General features: G+C 45.2%; 1 protein-coding gene across 1 annotated transcript in view; it reads left to right on the top strand.

The window, feature by feature from the left end:
• Window positions 1-476: 476 nt before the first annotated feature.
• Window positions 477-17,448, top strand: part of LOC115118775 (polypeptide N-acetylgalactosaminyltransferase 4-like) — a 43,099-nt gene continuing 26,127 nt past the window's right edge. The window contains exon 1 of the mRNA XM_029647480.2: window positions 477-836. The gene's annotated coding sequence lies outside the window, so the exon portion shown is untranslated. The remainder of the gene's footprint in view (window positions 837-17,448) is intronic.

The raw sequence follows: 17,448 nt of genomic DNA on the forward strand, positions 1-17,448 counted from the left end.
CTTTTACATTTCTGCATATATGGACCTTTTGTTTATAATATCATATATTTTCAAACATAAACCCAGACAAAGACACATTAAGAGTGTAGACTGGGACTCATGAAAATCTCATTGAACACTGCATGCTATCTAACCTGTAAACCACACCTCATCCATGGATGGAAAATATCTAATGGAGGTTAAAGAGGTAGGGATTAACGGGTAAAGTGTCACGTAAAGTCAAACACACACACACACACACACACACACACACACACACACACACATACGCATGCACGCTTGCAAGCACACGCACATATAAAAATATAAGATGCATTACTTTGTTATTATTTTTGATATTGGAAAAAGTATTACAAGTGAAACATCCTTGTTCATTTTGGAACATTGTATAAAATTCTGTGCTGTCTTTAATATTATTTTTCCACAATGCTTTGGTCACGTGGTTTATTCAGATCAAATCGCCACATTTGCAAACTTCCTAGTGAGTGATCAACAAGGTACACTTGCTCAGTCAGCACATCTGAATTTCGTGAATAACAAGAGGTTTTAAGATCCGAAATATTTCCAGCACAAGTACGCATACATGTAGTCTCATTTATTACACAGCTTCAAGAATTCATTTGAAATCGAGTGAAAACAAGAGCTGGCAAGATAAATTCCGGAACGGAAAAGTGACAGCCCGAGCTAGCCAGCGCGGCAGACCATCATCAACGTGAAGAGGATGTGGTTGTGTTGAAAGCTGCAGTCTCAGATCGAGCTAGACAGATGCAAACCAGAGGTTGAGTCGGAGACAAAACGCCGAGCAGCTTCCAGGAACACGGAATGTAGTGGACTAGGTAATAAAGTAAGAATGAAGTTAATTTGTATACGTGGCTAATCATGTGTAATCTGATTAGCAAACGAATACATAGATGAGCTCTGGTCGCCCTGGGCTAGAGTTAGCTAACTATCAAGTAGGTTAGCTAGCTACAGTAGCTAGCTAGGATTGCTTGGTCTTTTGCTACAGGAACTTTGTGTTCTTGCCAAACGTGGCTAGTTGGGTGTTTAGTAAATTTACGTTGGATGTAAATGTCTTGTTCCTGAAGGTTTCGAACTATGGTCATCCAGCTCCCAGTCAGTAACAAGCTAACCTTAGCTAGCTAGCTAACTAGTTGGTAATCTAAACAAAAAGACTCAATATCTGAGATTTAGTAACCAGCTAATTTAGTTGTCTGTCTTGACAGCTGAGTTAGGCGAACCTAATAATAGCTAACCCATGTCAGTCCATGCAAATAACTTTTATACTACTGTTATTTTGTAACACAGTTGGTAACAACAACTACATGCATTGGTTTTTAGCTAGAGTTTATATTCCCTGATTTAACATGGTTATATGTTTATTCTAAAGGTGCAATGCTTTTAAACCCTTCGCAGTCCCAAGTTGAGTTACTCTAGTTCACTATCACAGTAAGACTCATCTTCTTTAAACTGAAGGTGATCTCTAGATGCTGCAGTTTCACCATTCTCAGCATATTTGCATTACAGTGATACATGTTTCTGTATTGTCTATAATTAAAAACCGTCAAGTTTCATGAACTAGATATGATTTATTTGCACTCTGTTGGAACAAAATGTAGGCCTTATGCTGAAGATGTAGAGATGTAGCTGGACCTTCAGCCATCTACTGACACGCCCACCTCTGTTCGCTCCGCTGCATCCACACCACAACCTAAACATCAGGGAAAACAAGCACTTTGCCAAACTTTTGCCCAAAGTCTTTGAAACGGCATCTGTCAACATACAAGGAGACATCGGCTATTTTCATTTGCCAGTTTGGGCTAACAGCAGACAAGATGCATCAAGTTCATTTAAAGAGAAAGTAAAGCTGAACGACAAGCTTTCACTGTAGGCTTTAGACAAGGTATGTGGAAGACATGTTATAGCCTAACTTTATTTATCAACCTCCTGATCCAGTTCATATGGTCGGCCAGTCGGACTTACTATAGTGTTTACGCTCAGTGTAATCACTGAAGAGTTGTTATTGTCGTCGAGAGAGCTTTTTCTGTGCCACATGTTTACAGGGAGTATAGGCCTGTTGGCTCTTGTAGTTCGAGCTGGCCAGCTGTTCGTCTCTGGTGTACCGTTCAGTGAAATGCCGGGGGAAATTTCCCGTAGGTACAGATCAAGGGTCAGTATCCCCATTTCCAACCTTAACCATTAGTGATGGAACTGCAAAACTGACCCAAGATCAGCATCTGCTAGAGAAACTCCAAAATACACTATTCAGTGAGACAGATGACATCATAGTTGAATACCAAATGTACTAGCACATATTTTGAGGTTTTTCAGTGCTGAATGTTTAACAGCGAGTAAACGCTCACATATTGTCCCTCATATTTCATGTTGGCCGCTGTTCATCTGCGGTGTACCATTCAGCGACACATTTTCCGAGATACAGTGAGTGTTGTCAGTGCAATGTGTTTGACTGGTCTCTGAGATGGATGTCACAGTGAAAGCAGCAGCCCTGTTCTGCGTTTGTACTTTAATACGACTATTGTTGATTGACTGTAGCTCTTTGTCAGTGTCGGGTGTTTTTCTTCCTCTTCGGTTGCAGAGGAAGACATTGGCAACGCTCCCATGTCCATACTAACGTAACTACTTTTAGAATGCCTGCCAAATACATTCCAGTGACAATGTGTTTCCCCTAGGATTGTTTTCAGCGGTGGTGGTAAGGGTGGGGGAGAGAGCATTGCTACTAGTGTTAGGGCAATGACGTGCTGGCTGTTCCCATAGACTTCCAGTCATTTAGCCAACGACTATCCATTTAAAAGCTTGTCTCACCAGAAATACATACATACATGCATACAGTAATACAGTAATACAGTACCAGTCAAGTTTGGACACACTTACTCATTCAATGATTTCTTTATTTTTACTATTTTCTACATTGTAGAATAATAGTGAAGACATCAACACGATGAAATGACACATGGAAAGTGTGTAATAACACACAAAAAAAGTGTGAAATAGATCCAAATATATTGTATAGTTGAGATTCTTCAAAGTAAAACTCTTTGCCTTGATAACAGCTTTGCACACTATTGGCATTCTCTCAACCAGCTTTGTGAGGAATGCTTTTCCAACAGTCTTAAAGGAGTCCCCACATATGCTGAGCACTTGCTTTTCCTTCACTCTGCGGTCCAACTCATCAGATTTCCACCGGTCTAATGCCCATTGCTCGTGTTTCTTGGCCCAAGCAAGTCTCTTCTTCTTATTGGTGTCCTTTAGTAGTGGTTTCTTTTCAGAAATTCGACCATGAAGGCCTGATTCACGCAGTCTCCTCTGAACAGTTGATGTGTCTGTTACTTGAACTCTGAAGCATTTATTTGCCAGTAGAAAGTTGCAGCAAGCTCATTGATGGCTACAATAAGCAGTTGTCTGCATTTATCTTAAGGTGTGGAGACAAGTTGTTTTTCAGTTTCAAGTTATTATTTTATTTTTTATTTTGTTTAATTTTTACCCCTTTTTCTCCCCAATTTTGTGGTATCCAATTGTTTAGTAGCTACTATCTTGTCTTATCGCTACAACTCCCGTACGGGCTCGGGAGAGACGAAAGACCGGAAGCCAGCCACACCAATGTGTAGGAGGAAACACTGTGCACCTGGCAACGCACTGCACCCAGCCCGCCACAGGAGTCGCTGGTGCGCCATGAGACAAGGATTTCCCTACCGGCCAAACCCTCCCTAACCCGGACGACGCTAGGCCAATTGTGCGTCGCCCCACGGACCTCCCGGTCGCGGCCGGTTACGACAGAGCCTGGGCGCGAACCCAGAGTCTCTTAACCACTGCGCCACCCGGGAGGCCCCTTGTTTCAAGTTATTTTAGAAGAAATAAGGATTTATTTAAGAAAAGTGAAAGGGTGACAACAGTACACAGTGAGAGGGATCCTGCCGTGACATGTACACAGTGAGAGGGATCCTGCCGTGACATGTACACAGTGAGAGGGATCCTGCTGAGACATGTACACAGTGAGAGGGATCCTGCTGAGACATGTACACAGTGAGAGGGATCCTGCTGAGACATGTACACAGTGAGAGGGATCCTGCTGAGACATGTACACAGTGAGAGGGATCCTGCTGAGACATGTACACAGTGAGAGGGATCCTGCCGTGACATGTACACAGTGAGAGGGATCCTGCTGAGACATGTACACAGTGAGAGGGATCCTGCTGAGACATGTACACAGTGAGAGGGATCCTGCTGAGACATGTACACAGTGAGAGGGATCCTGCCGTGACATGTACACAGTGAGAGGGATCCTGCCGATACATGTACACAGTGAGAGGGATCCTGCTGAGACATGTACACAGTGAGAGGGATCCTGCCGTGACATGTACACAGTGAGAGGGATCCTGCTGAGACATGTACACAGTGAGAGGGATCCTGCTGAGACATGTACACAGTGAGAGGGATCCTGCTGAGACATGTACACAGTGAGAGGGATCCTGCCGTGACATGTACACAGTGAGAGGGATCCTGCTGAGACATGTACACAGTGAGAGGGATCCTGCTGAGACATGTACACAGTGAGAGGGATCCTGCTGTGACATGTACACAGTGAGAGGGATCCTGCTGAGACATGTACACAGTGAGAGGGATCCTGCTGAGACATGTACACAGTGAGAGGGATCCTGCTGAGACATGTACACAGATCTTCAACCAAAACCCATCAGATCTTCAACCAAAACCCAATATTAGATACAGGTAACCTGAGTTTATAAATAACAAAAAAAAAAATATTTATTTAATATACAAAGTTATGCAACACCCAGTGCCCCTGTGTGAAAAAGTAATTGCCCCGTTACCCTCAATAACTGGTTGTGCCACCTTTAGCTGCAATGACTCCAACCAGACACTTCCTGTAGTTGTTGATCAGTCTCTCACATCGCTGTGGAGACATTTTGTCCCTAAACCATCACACTACCACCAGCATGCATCACCGTTGGTATAAGGTTCTTACTGTGGAATGCATGGTGGTGGTAGTGTGATGGTTTGGAGATGCTTTGCTGCCTCAGGACCTGGACGACTTGCCTTAATAGAAGGAACCATGAATTCTGCTCTGTATCAGATAATTCTCCAGGAGAATGTCAGGCCATCTGTCTGAGCTGAAGCACAGCTGGGTCATGCAGCAAGACAATGATCCCAAACACACAATCAAGTCTACTTGAAAATGTCTAAAAAGGAACGTTTTAAGTTTTGGAATGGCCTAGTCAAAGTCAGGACCTAATCCCAATTGTGATGTTGTGTCAGACTTTAAACAAGCTGTTCATGCTTGAATGCCCACAAATGTCGCTGAGTGAAAGCAGTTCTGCACGGAAGGGTGGGCTGAAAGTCCTCCACAGTGAGAGACTGACCAACAACTACAGGAAGCGTGTGGTTGGAGTCATTGCAGCTAAAGGTGGTGGCAATGACTTTTTCACACATGGGCATTGGGTGTTGCATAACATTGTTTATGAAACAAATGAAATAAGTAATATATTAGGTTTTGGTTGAAGATCTTTATTTAACATTCAGTATAAAAAATATGCTAAGTTAGAAAGGGGGCAAATACATTTTCACAGCACTGTGTACAGGCCTGCAGTCCACATCCAGTGTACTGCAGAGGTGTAGCCTACATAGTGCAAATGCAATATAGTGCCGTTACTATTACAGGTCATTGACGCCAAGGTGCAGTGTTCGGCCCATATGTAAATTCTCTCTATTCCAGCACACAAAGTGACATAGGATCATGGCTGGATGTAAATCCTTCAGATGGCTACAGCTAAACTCTCTAGTCTCTCTAGCCTACTGTACAGCTAGTCTCTCTAGCCTACTGTACAGCTAGTCTCTCTAGCCTACTGTACAGCTAGTCTCTCTAGCCTACTGTACAGCTAGTCTCTCTAGCCTACTGTACAGCTAGTCTCTCTAGCCTACTGTACAGCTAGTCTCTCTAGCCTACTGTACAGTTAGTCTCTCTAGCCTACTGTACAGCTAGTCTCTCTAGCCTACTGTACAGCTAGTCTCTCTAGCCTACTGTACAGCTAGTCTCTCTAGCCTACTGTACCTACTGTCTCTCTAGTCTACTGTACAGCTAGTCTCTCTAGCCTACTGTACCTACTGTCTCTCTAGCCTACTGTACAGCTAGTCTCTAGTCTCTCTAGCCTACTGTACATCTAGTCTCTCTAGCCTACTGTACCTACTGTCTCTAGCCTACTGTACAGCTAGTCTCTAGTCTCTCTAGCCTACTGTACAGCTAGTCTCTCTAGCCTACTGTACAGCTAGTCTCTCTAGCCTACCGTACAGCTAAACTCTCTAGTCTCTATAGCCGACCGTACAGCTAGTCTCTCTAGTCTCTCTAGCATACTGTATAGCTAGTGTCTAGTCTCTCTAGCCTACTGCACAGCTAGTCTCTAGTCTCTATAGCCTACTGTACAGCTAGTCTCTCTAGCCTACTGTACAGCTAGTCTCTCTAGCCTACTGTACAGCTAGTCTCTCTAGCCTACTGTACAGCTAGTCTCTAGCCTACTGTACAGCTAGTCTCTAGCCTACTGTACAGCTAGTCTCTCTAGCCTATTGTACAGCTATTCTCTCTAGCCTACTGTACAGCTAGTCTCTCTAGCCTACTGTACAGCTAGTCTCTCTAGCCTACTGTACAGCTAGTCTCTCTAGCCTACTGTACAGCTAGTCTCTCTAGCCTACTGTACAGCTAGTCTCTAGCCTACTGTACAGCTAGTATCTCTAGCCTACTGTACAGCTATTCTCTCTAGCCTACTGTACAGCTAGTCTCTCTAGCCTACTGTACAGCTAGTCTCTCTAGCCTACTGTACAGCTAGTCTCTCTAGCCTACTGTACAGCTAGTCTCTCTAGCCTACTGTACAGCTAGTCTCTCTAGCCTACTGTACAGCTAGTCTCTCTAGCCTACCGTACAGCTAGTCTCTCTAGCCTACCGTACAGCTAGTCTCTCTAGCCTACCGTACAGCTAGTCTCTCTAGCCTACCGTACAGCTAGTCTCTCTAGCCTACCGTACAGCTAGTCTCTCTAGCCTACCGTACAGCTAGTCTCTCTAGTCTACCGTACAGCTAGACTCTCTAGCCTACCGTACAGCTAGTCTCTCTAGCCTACCGTACAGCTATTCTCTCTAGTCTCTATAGCCTACTGTAACAACAGTAAAGCAGTGATCTGCTCTGTCGTCAGTCAGACCTTTAAGATTAAACACTGCTTTCCAGACTCCTTTGAAAACCCTATCTGACAGAAGATGCTAGATCAGGTGGCATCTAGATTAGTGATAGAGTAGCAATGGGGCAGTGTAGCCAGCCATGGATCCAAAGCCTCCTGTAGCTGGTGGCTTAGGTCTACTTGTTTTGGATTCTGCAGAGCTCACGCAGTCTTACCTCAAAGAGGAGGCAGAAATTCTCCCTAAGCCTTCTGTCAGACTCTGCTGGTGCAAATCCCTCCCTACCCAGCCCCACCAAGGGCTATCCGATTTAGTGGGAGGAAGATGTGATGGACGTCTAATATAAAGGAGGTTTTGTTTAGTGGCGTTCTCCATTTTGTAACCCCAGGCCTGGGAGTCCCTTGGCCAGTGACCAGAGCATTGAATGTGAAAGAGGCATGCCCTGCTAACATCTTGAAGGACTGAAATGGAGACCCCTGCTTAGTGACTCAACAATGCTGCAGCACACACCATTCTTAGTCTCCTCAGACCTGAACCTGACAGTTGTATGGTGCGTTGTGTATGTATAAATCTATATAGGGTGACATCCTCGCTGACACCCTCAGTGTCCCTGTCATGATCATGGATTCTTTTTTATTCTAGAGTTAAATTGATATTATAGCAGTAAAGCAGTGTATTCTGGATTATGGAAAAATGTCAATGGTACAGTAGGAAGCTGGAGTGTATGTGTGGACAGAACACCTCATCGTGTGTATCTTCAGAGTGGAAAGACACAGAGTGGATCAAAGTTACATTCTGAAGCCTCAGTCTGTCAGTCACTGTTGTAGTGCGTATCGCTCCCTGCTGAATTATTAATGCTGCGATTACACTCAATGTCAGCAGTGATGATGGAGACGGGTTTAGCAGTGTCTGCCCTCTTTGATTTGCCTCTGGTCTGCCTGTCTTCTGAGCTGAGCTGTCTGTCTCTAAGCTTGTGTGTTAACACCAGGAGAAGTCTGTCTCTAAGCCTGTGTGTTAACACCAGGAGAAGTCTGTCTCTAAGCCTGTGTGTTAACACCAGGAGAAGTCTGTCTCTAAGCCTGTGTGTTAACACCAGGAGAAGTCTGTCTCTAAGCCTGTGTGTTAACACCAGGAGAAGTCTGTCTCTAAGCCTGTGTGTTAACACCAGGAGAAGTCTGTCTCTAAGCCTGTGTGTTAACACCAGGAGAAGTCTGTCTCTAAGCCTGTGTGTTAACACCAGGAGAAGTCTGTCTCTAAGCCTGTGTGTTAACACCAGGAGAGGTCTGTCTCCATGCCTGTGTGTTAACACCAGAAGAAGTCTGTCTCTAAGCCTGTGTTTTAACACCAGGAGAAGTCTGTCTCTAAGCCTGTGTGTTAACACCAGGAGAAGTCTGTCTCTAAGCCTGTGTGTTAACACCAGGAGAAGTCTGGCTCTAAGCCTGTGTGTTAACACCAGGAGAAGTCTGGCTCTAAGCCTGTGTTTTAACACCAGGAGAAGTCTGTCTCTAAGCCTGTGTGTTAACACCAGGAGAAGTCTGTCTCTAAGCCTGTGTGTTAACACCAGGAGAAGTCTGGCTCTAAGCCTGTGTGTTAACACCAGGAGAAGTCTGGCTCTAAGCCTGTGTGTTAACACCAGGAGAAGTCTGGCTCTAAGCCTGTGTGTTAACACCAGGAGAAGCCTGTGTGTTAACACCAGGAGAAGTCTGTCTCTAAGCCTGTGTGTTAACACCAGGAGAAGTCCTCTCTAAGCCTGTGTGTTAACACCAGAGAGAAGCCTGTGTGTTAACACCTAAGCCTGTGTGTTAACACCAGGAGAAGTCTGTCTCTAAGCCTGTGTGTTAACACCAGGAAGAAGTCTGTCTCTAAGCCTGTGTGTTAACACCAGAGAAGTCTGTCTCTAAGCCTGTGTGTTAACACCAGGAGAAGTCTGTGTGTTAACACCAGGAGAAGTCTCTAAGCCTGTGTGTTAACACCAGGAGAAGTCTGTCTCTAAGCCTGTGTGTTAACACCAGGAGAAGTCTGTCTCTAAGCCTGTGTGTTAACACCAGAAGAAGTCTGTCTCTAAGCCTGTGTGTTAAACAGTCTGTCTCAGCCTGTGTGTTAACACCAGGAGAAGTCTGTCTCTAAGCCTGTGTGTTAACACCAGGAGAAGTCTGTCTCTAAGCCTGTGTGTTAACACCAGGAGTCTGTCTCTAAGCCTGTGTGTTAACACCAGGAGAAGTCTGTCTCTAAGCCTGTGTGTTAACACCAGGAGAAGTCTGTCTCTAAGCCTGTGTGTTAACACCAGGAGAAGCCTGTTAACACCAGGAGAAGTCTGTCTCTAAGCCTGTGTGTTAACACCAGGAGAAGTCTGTCTCTAAGCCTGTGTGTTAACACCAAAGAAGTCTGTCTCTAAGCCTGTGTGTTAACACCAGGAGAAGTCTGTCTCTAAGCCTGTGTGTTAACACCAGGAGAAGTCTGTCTCTAAGCCTGTGTGTTAACACCAGGAGAGTCTGTCTCTAAGCCTGTGTGTTAACACCAGGAGAAGTCTGTCTCTAAGCCTGTGTGTTAACACCAGAGAAATCTGCTCTAAGCCTGTGTGTTAACACCAGGAGAAGTCTGTCTCTAAGCCTGTGTGTTAACACCAGGAGAAGTCTGTCTCTAAGCCTGTGTGTTAACACCAGGAGAAGTCTGTCTCTAAGCCTGTGTGTTAACACCAGGAGAAGTCTGTCTCTAAGCCTGTGTGTTAACACCAGGAGAAGTCTGTCTCTAAGCCTGTGTGTTAACACCAGGAGAAGTCTCTAAGCCTGTGTTAACACCAGGGAAGTCTGTCTCTAAGCCTGTGTGTTAACACCAGGAGAAGTCTGTCTCTAAGCCTGTGTGTTAACACCAGGAGAAGTCTGTCTCTAAGCCTGTGTGTTAACACCAGGAGAAGTCTGTCTCTAAGCCTGTGTGTTAACACCAGGAGAAACCTGTGTGTTAACACCAGGATAAGTCTGTCTCTAAGCCTGTGTGTTAACACCAGGAGAAGTCTGTCTCTAAGCCTGTGTGTTAACACCAGGAGAAGCCTGTGTGTTAACACCAGGAGAAGTCTGTCTCTAAGCCTGTGTGTTAACACCAGGAGAAGTCTGTCTCTAAGCCTGTGTGTTAACACCAGGAGAAAGTCTGTCTCTAAGCCTGTGTGTTAACACCAGAAGTCTGTCTCTAAGCCTGTGTGTTAACACCAGGAGAAGTCTGTCTCTAAGCCTGTGTGTTAACACCAGGAGTCTGTCTCTAAGCCTGTGTGTTAACACCAGGAGAAGTCTGTCTCTAAGCCTGTGTGTTAACCTGTGTGTTAACACCAGGAGAAGTCTGTCTCTAAGCCTGTGTGTTAACACCAGAGAAGTCTGTCTCTAAGCCTGTGTGTTAACACCAGGAGAGAGTCTGTCTCTAAGCCTGTGTGTTAACATTAAGTCTGTCTCTAAGCCTGTGTGTTAACACCAGAAGTCTGTCTCTAAGCCTGTGTGTTAACACCAGGAAGTCTCTAAGCCTGTGTGTTAACACCAGGAGAAGTCTGTCTCTAAGCCTGTGTGTTAACACCAGGAGAAGTCTGTCTCTAAGCCTGTGTGTTAACACCAGGAGAAGTCTGTCTCTAAGCCTGTGTGTTAACACCAGGAGAAGTCTGTCTCTAAGCCTGTGTGTTAACACCAGGAGAAGTCTGTCTCTAAGCCTGTGTGTTAACACCAGGAGAAGTCTGTCTCTAAGCCTGTGTGTTAACACCAGGAGAAGTCTGTCTCTAAGCCTGTGTGTTCTCTAAGCCTGTGTGTTAACACCAGGAGAAGTCTGTCTCTAAGCCTGTGTGTTAACACCAGGAGAAGTCTGTCTCTAAGCCTGTGTGTTAACACCAGGAGAAGTCTGTCTCTAAGCCTGTGTGTTAACACCAGGAGAAGTCTGGCTCTAAGCCTGTGTGTTAACACCAGGAGAAGTCTGTCTCTAAGCCTGTGTGTTAACACCAGGAGAAGTCTGCTCTGCCTGTGTTAACACCAGGAGAAGTCTGTCTCTAAGCCTGTGTGTTAACACCAGAGAAGTCTGTCTCTAAGCCTGTGTGTTAACACCAGGAGAAGTCTGTCTCTAAGCCTGTGTGTTAACACCAGGAGAAGTCTGTCTCTAAGCCTGTGTGTTAACACCAGGAGAAGTCTGTCTCTAAGCCTGTGTGTTAACACCAGAAGAAGCCTGTGTGTTAACACCAGAAGAAGCCTGTGTGTTAACACCAGGAGAAGTCTGTCTCTAAGCCTGTGTGTTAACACCAGGAGAAGTCTGTCTCTAAGCCTGTGTGTTAACACCAGGAGAAAGCTCTAAGCCTGTGTGTTAACACCTAAGCCTGTGTGTTAACACCAGGAGAAGTCTGTCTCTAAGCCTGTGTGTTAACACCAGGAGAAGTCTGTCTCTAAGCCTGTGTGTTAACACCAGGAGAAGTCTGTCTCTAAGCCTGTGTGTTAACACCAGAGAAGTCTGTCTCTAAGCCTGTGTGTTAACACCAGGAGAAGTCTGTCTCTAAGCCTGTGTGTTAACACCAGGAGAAGTCTGTCTCTAAGCCTGTGTGTTAACACCAGGAGAAGTCTGTCTCTAAGCCTGTGTGTTAACACCAGGAGTCTGTCTCTAAGCCTGTGTGTTAACACCAGGAGAAGTCTGTCTCTAAGCCTGTTAACACCAGGAGTGTGTTAACACTGTGTGTTAACAGGAGAAGTCTGTCTCTAAGCCTGTGTGTTAACACCAGGAGAAGTCTGGCTCTAAGCCTGTGTGTTAACACCAGGAGAAGTCTGTCTCTAAGCCTGTGTGTTAACACCAGGAGAAGTCTGTCTCTAAGCCTGTGTGTTAACACCAGAAGAAGTCTGTCTCTAAGCCTGTGTGTTAACACCAGGAGAAGTCTGTCTCTAAGCCTGTGTGTTAACACCAGGAGAAGTCTGTCTCTAAGCCTGTGTGTTAACACCAGGTGAAGTCTGTCTCTAAGCCTGTGTGTTAACACCAGGAGAAGTCTGTCTCTAAGCCTGTGTGTTAACACCAGGAGAAGTCTGTCTCTAAGCCTGTGTGTTAACACCAGGAGAAGTCTGTCTCTAAGCCTGTGTGTTAACACCAGGAGAAGTCTGTCTCTAAGCCTGTGTGTTAACACCAGAAGAAGTCTGTCTGTTAAGCCACCAGAGAAGTCTGTCTCTAAGCCTGTGTGTTAACACCAGGAGAAGTCTGTCTCTAAGCCTGTGTGTTAACACCAGGAGAAGTCTGTCTCTAAGCCTGTTAACACCAGGAGAAGTCTGTCTCTAAGCCTGTGTGTTAACACCAGAAGAAGTCTGTCTCTAAGCCTGTGTGTTAACACCAGGAGAAGTCTGTCTCTAAGCCTGTGTGTTAAACAGCCTGTGTGTTAACAGGAGAAGTCTGTCTCTAAGCCTGTGTGTTAACACCAGGAGAAGTCTGTCTCTAAGCCTGTGTGTTAACACCAGGAGAAGTCTGTCTCTAAGCCTGTGTGTTAACACCAGGAGAAGTCTGTCTCTAAGCCTGTGTGTTAACACCAGAGAAGTCTGTCTCTAAGCCTGTGTGTTAACACCAGGAGAAGTCTGTCTCTAAGCCCTAACACCAGAAGAAGTCTGTCTCTAAGTGTGTTAACACCAGGAGAAGTCTGTCTCTAAGCCTGTGTGTTAACACCAGGAGAAGTCTGTCTCTAAGCCTGTGTGTTAACACCAGGAGAAGTCTGTCTCTAAGCCTGTGTGTTAACACCAGGAGAAGTCTGTCTCTAAGCCTGTGTGTTAACACCAGGAGAAGTCTGTCTCTAAGCCTGTGTGTTAACACCAGAGAGTCTCTAAGCCTGTGTGTTAACACCAGCCTGTGTGAGGAAGTCTGTCTCTAAGCCTGTGTGTTAACACCAGGAGAAGTCTGTCTCTAAGCCTGTGTGTTAAGCCTGTGTGTTAACACCAGGAGAAGTCTGTCTCTAAGCCTGTGTGTTAACACCAGGAGAAGTATGGCTCTAAGCCTGTGTGTTAACACCAGGAGAAGTCTGTCTCTAAGCCTGTGTGTTAACACCAGGAGAAGTCTGTCTCTAAGCCTGTGTGTTAACACCAGAAGAAGCCTGTGTGTTAACACCAGAAGAAGCCTGTGTGTTAACACCAGGAGAAGTCTGTCTCTAAGCCTGTGTGTTAACACCAGGAGAAGTCTGTCTCTAAGTTAACACCAGGAGAAGTCTGTCTCTAAGCCTGTGTGTTAACACCAGGAGAAGTCTGTCTCTAAGCCTGTGTGTTAACACCAGGAGAAGTCTGTCTCTAAGCCTGTGTGTTAACACCAGGAGAAGTCTGTCTCTAAGCCTGTGTGTTAACACCAGGAGAAGTCTGTCTCTAAGCCTGTGTGTTAACACCAGGAGAAGTCTGTCTCTAAGCCTGTGTGTTAACACCAGGAGAAGTCTGTCTCTAAGCCTGTGTGTTAACACCAGGAGCCTGTGTGTTCCAGGAGAAGTCTAAGCCTGTGTGTTAACACCAGGAGAAGCCTGTGTGTTAACACCAGGAGAAGTCTGTCTCTAAGCCTGTGTGTTAACACCAGGAGAAGTCTGTCTCTAAGCCTGTGTGTTAACACCAGGAGAAGTCTGTCTCTAAGCCTGTGTAACACCAGGAGAAGTCTGTCCTAAGCCTGTGTGTTAACACCAGGAGAAGTCTGTCTCTAAGCCTGTGTGTTAACACCAGGAGAAGTCTGTCTCTAAGCCTGTGTGTTAACACCAGGAGTCTGAAGCCTGTGTGTTAACACCAGGAGAAGTCTGTCTCTAAGCCTGTTAACACCAGGAGAAGCCTGTGTGTTAACACCAGGAGAAGTCTGTCTCTAAGCCTGTGTGTTAACACCAGGAGAAGTCTGTCTCTAAGCCTGTGTGTTAACACCAGGAGAAGTCTGTCTCTAAGCCTGTGTGTTAACACCAGGAGAAGTCTGTCTCTAAGCCTGTGTGTTAACACCAGGAGAAGTCTGTCTCTAAGCCTGTGTGTTAACACCAGGAGAAGTCTGTCTCTAAGCCTGTGTGTTAACACCAGAAGAAGCCTGTGTGTTAACACCAGGAGAAGTCTGTCTCTAAGCCTGTGTGTTAACACCAGGAGAAGTCTGTCTCTAAGCCTGTGTGTTAACACCAGGAGAAGTCTGTCTCTAAGCCTGTGTGTTAACACCAGGAGAAGTCTGTCTCTAAGCCTGTGTGTTAACACCAGGAGAAGTCTGTCTCTAAGCCTGTGTGTTAACACCAGGAGAAGTCTGTCTCTAAGCCTGTGTGTTAACACCAGGAGAAGTCTGTCTCTAAGCCTGTGTGTTAACACCAGGAGAAGTCTGTTTCTAAGCCTGTGTGTTAACACCAGTTAACACCAGAAGTCTGTCTCTAAGCCTGTGTGTTAACACCAGAAGAAGCCTGTGTGTTAACACCAGGAGAAGTCTGTCTCTAAGCCTGTGTGTTAACACCAGGAGAAGTCTGTCTCTTAGCCTGTGTGTTAACACCAGGAGAAGTCTGTCTCTAAGCCTGTGTGTTAACACAGGAGAAGTCTGTCTCTAAGCCAGGAGAAGTCTGTCTCTAAGCCTGTGTGTTAACACCAGGAGAAGTCTGTCTCTAAGCCTGTGTGTTAACACCAGGAGAAGTCTGTCTCTAAGCCTGTGTGTTAACACCAGGAGAAGTCTGTCTCTAAGCCTGTGTGTTAACACCAGGAGAAGTCTGTCTCTAAGCCTGTGTGTTAACACCAGGAGAAGTCTGTCTCTAAGCCTGTGTGTTAACACCAGGAGAAGTCTGTCTCTAAGCCTGTGTGTTAACACCAGGAGAAGTCTGTCTCTAAGCCTGTGTGTTAACACCAGGAGAAGTCTGTCTCTAAGCCTGTGTGTTAACACCAGGAGAAGTCTGTCTCTAAGCCTGTGTGTTAACACCAGGAGAAGCCTGTGTGTTAACACCAGGAGAAGTCTGTCTCTAAGCCTGTGTGTTAACACCAGGAGAAGTCTGTCTCTAAGCCTGTGTGTTAACACCAGAAGAAGTCTGTCTCTAAGCCTGTGTGTTAACACCAGGAGAAGTCTGTCTCTAAGCCTGTGTGTTAACACCAGGAGAAGTCTGTCTCTAAGCCTGTGTGTTAACACCAGGAGAAGTCTGTCTCTAAGCCTGTGTGTTAACACCAGGAGAAAGAAGTCTGTCTCTAAGCCTGTGTGTTAACACCAGAAGAAGCCTGTGTGTTAACACCAGGAGAAGTCTGTCTCTAAGCCTGTGTGTTAACACCAGGTGTAGTCTGTCTCTAAGCCTGTGTGTTAACACCAGGTGAAGTCTGTCTCTAAGCCTGTGTGTTAACACCAGGTGAAGTCTGTCTCTAAGCCTGTGTGTTAACACCAGGAGAAGTCTGTCTCTAAGCCTGTGTGTTAACACCAGAAGAAGCCTGTGTGTTAACACCAGAAGAAGTCTGTCTCTAAGCCTGTGTGTTAACACTAAAAGAACAGTAGAACAACCTTAGGCTTAGACTGTTTCCTAAACATATTGTCTCAGAGAACTATTTAGACTATTTAGTACACTCTTAGAGAGAGAGAGAAATGATTCTGAAAGGTTTCTCCGGCTTTCCCTATGGGATAATTATTTGAAGAACCATTTTAGGTTCTATGTTAGAACCCTTTTTAGATTCCATATAGAACCTTCTGTGAAAAGTAATTCAATGGTTTCCCCTTGGAGACAGAAGAATGACCCGTTAGGTTCTGAATAGAACTTTCTAGAGTGCCATGTGCAATGCCTCCTGTATAAAATGTTGGATTTGATTAAGTTTGAGTATCTCTGGGGCCTCCCGTGTGGCGCAGTGATAGCGGCATCACTACAGATCCGTGTTCGATACCGTGCTGTGCCACGACCGGGAGACCCATGAGGTGGCGCACCATTGGCCCAGCGTCATCCGGGTTAGGGGAGGGTTTGGGCAGCCGGGTTGTTCTTGTCCCATCACGCTCTAGTGACTCCCGTGGCGGGCCAGGCTCATGCACGCTGACACGGTTGCCAGGTGTACAGTGTTTTCTCCGACACATTGGTGCGGCTGGCTTCCGGGTTAAGCGAGCAGTGTGTCTAGAAGCAGTGCGGCTTGGCGGGTCGTGTTTCGGAGGACGCATGGCTCTTGACCTTCACCTCTCCTGAGTCTGTACGGGAGTTGCAGCGATGGGACAAGACTGGAACTACCAATTTGAATATCACGAAAAAGTGGTAAAAAGAACAACAACAACAAAATTATAATAATAAGTTCAACTATCTCACCACAGAGTAGCCTACATAATTATATCAGCGGTACAGTGATCTATCTTTGCTACTTGTATTTAATTTCAGCTCACATCTAGCCCAGCCCTGAGTTTGTCATTATTGATCTTGGATGATGATGATTGTCATCAGTTTAGTCAATTTGAACGATATCATTAGCAGTGTTTTCTCAATTAGCCGCCAAACAGACGTCTCAGTCGAGTATTAGCGCTGCCACTGACTGGAATGAAATTAGCATAGAATCTTATTTAATTTAGCCTTTAAGCGTTTTGTGCTTAATTAAATCTCCCTGTCACGTGGAACGCTCTTGAGTGAGAATTTTAATCTGTCAATATGAAACTTGTTATGAGCACTACTATTCAACCGTTGTAATGGAAATATTTAATATGGCAACGTTTTAATATTTAATTTTGCCTGATCAACACTAAGTTTAGCATATTTAGAGTTTTTGTAACACACATCGTTTCCAGTGTTCTATTTGCGACTCTCAAGGTTCAAATTGAAGGTTACGAGACTTGTTATGGATTTTTCTCATTTCTGTTGATAGTGATTGACTCCAGACTGGAGATACAAGGACTGAGGACACTGATTATTCACTGTTGTATTGATGACGTTCTGACCACTGTGTGATTCTGTAGCAGCTGACAGTCACAGTGTTTTGTTTGGACTTTCTACAAGCCTCTCAGCTGGTGTTTAGAGAACATTTGGTGCTTGTATTAGGATATAAAGTGCCTGTTTCCAAGAGGCCAGTTAGACATTTTCTCTGCTTCTGTGCTGTTGTTGTCTCACTGTTGTAACATGTAATAAACCAGATAGTCAATAAAAAATATATCTGTGGCTGCTCTCACTTTCGTTTACCTGGGAATTCCTTTTCCACCAATTATAAGTGGTATAGCTCTATCTGCTCACTGCAATGGTTCAAGTCTTATCAAGTCTGTCATGGAGTAACTCAGCTCAAGGTGTCTTACTACTTTTATCATAGGCCAAACTTCAAACTGGACCTAAACCTTTTCTCAGCCCTCCCTGTTGT

The sequence above is a fragment of the Oncorhynchus nerka genome, linkage group LG4, assembly GCF_034236695.1.
Source record: "Oncorhynchus nerka isolate Pitt River linkage group LG4, Oner_Uvic_2.0, whole genome shotgun sequence".
NCBI classification, from domain to species: Eukaryota; Metazoa; Chordata; class Actinopteri; order Salmoniformes; family Salmonidae; genus Oncorhynchus; species Oncorhynchus nerka.